Here is a 1151-nt window from a genome sequence, read left to right on the forward strand (position 1 = left end):
GTTGTTAACATTAACAATTTTAATTCTGTTTTACCCTGACAATAAGCTTCCTAGTTCTGTGCCATTCTCTTATAAATGCATCAGCCTCAACCTCTCCACACTTACATTCTCAGCTCCTCAGCCTAGCGAGACCACCAGCCTTCCTAAAGATATTTCTTACATGGTCTTAAACCTGAAAGGTCACTGGCTTTTAGCAAATAGGCACATTACAAAGAAATCTGCCCACAGGCACGCAGCCCAGGAGTTTGATGTTGTCACTTGGTTTTACCTCCCATTCTGCTGCTAATCCTTCCCGCGCATCAAGTGCTGGTAAGCATGCCAGTACTTAAGATGTCATTTTTATCAGAATCTGTTTCCGCACTGTTGATAAAACTTACCCACTGCATCACAAACAGTTGCCACCCAGTATTTCTTGAGACCTTCCAGGCAACCCAAGCAGAGAAAGCAAGCAACGTTTCAATGAGCATGAGAGGTGCTATTTTTACAAGTGAATTGGATTCAGAACATGATCAAACTGTGCAAGGCATTTGAATTTATCTGACTGCATCTGTTTTATTTTAGTACTTGCTCTATCTTCCCCATGTTTTAAAAAAGTTACAGAATTGCGGTTAAAGGGAATTCTCATTCATTTTTCTGTCTGTAATTATTTATGCCAAATAAAACCAGCAGAGACAAAGTACAGCAGATGGAATCTTTTTCCCCGCATTTCTGCATAAACATTCAAGCTGAGGGAAGGGATAAACAGCTGGAGAAATGCAACATCCTCCTAATAAAATGCAAGGTTTTAGACAATGCTTTCAAAGCCTCCCTTAAGCTTCCTTCACAGCTATCAGTAGGAACCAGAGTTAAGACATTTCTCTCCTGGCTTCTGGTCTGGGCACATTTCTCCACGTGGGATGCTCAGGCGAATGCAAGCCATCCATTTTCCCTAGTGTCTAACACAGAAGGAAAACGAGCAGAGAACACTGCAGAGCAAGCAAAGCTGACACAGCTCTATCTACATTTAAACCCATCTTCACTTAAAGAAAATGAAATCCTTTCACAGGCTTTATAAGGAACCCCATGGCTGACGCTTGAGTTCTCTGAAGAGTGCCCGCGTACCTGGCAGGCTGGACAGGACCAGGCTGGCTACATCACTCCAACCTTCAGCA

Source organism: Pterocles gutturalis, unplaced genomic scaffold (assembly GCF_000699245.1).
Source record: "Pterocles gutturalis isolate BGI_N339 unplaced genomic scaffold, ASM69924v1 scaffold46845, whole genome shotgun sequence".
Lineage (NCBI taxonomy): Eukaryota > Metazoa > Chordata > Aves > Pterocliformes > Pteroclidae > Pterocles > Pterocles gutturalis.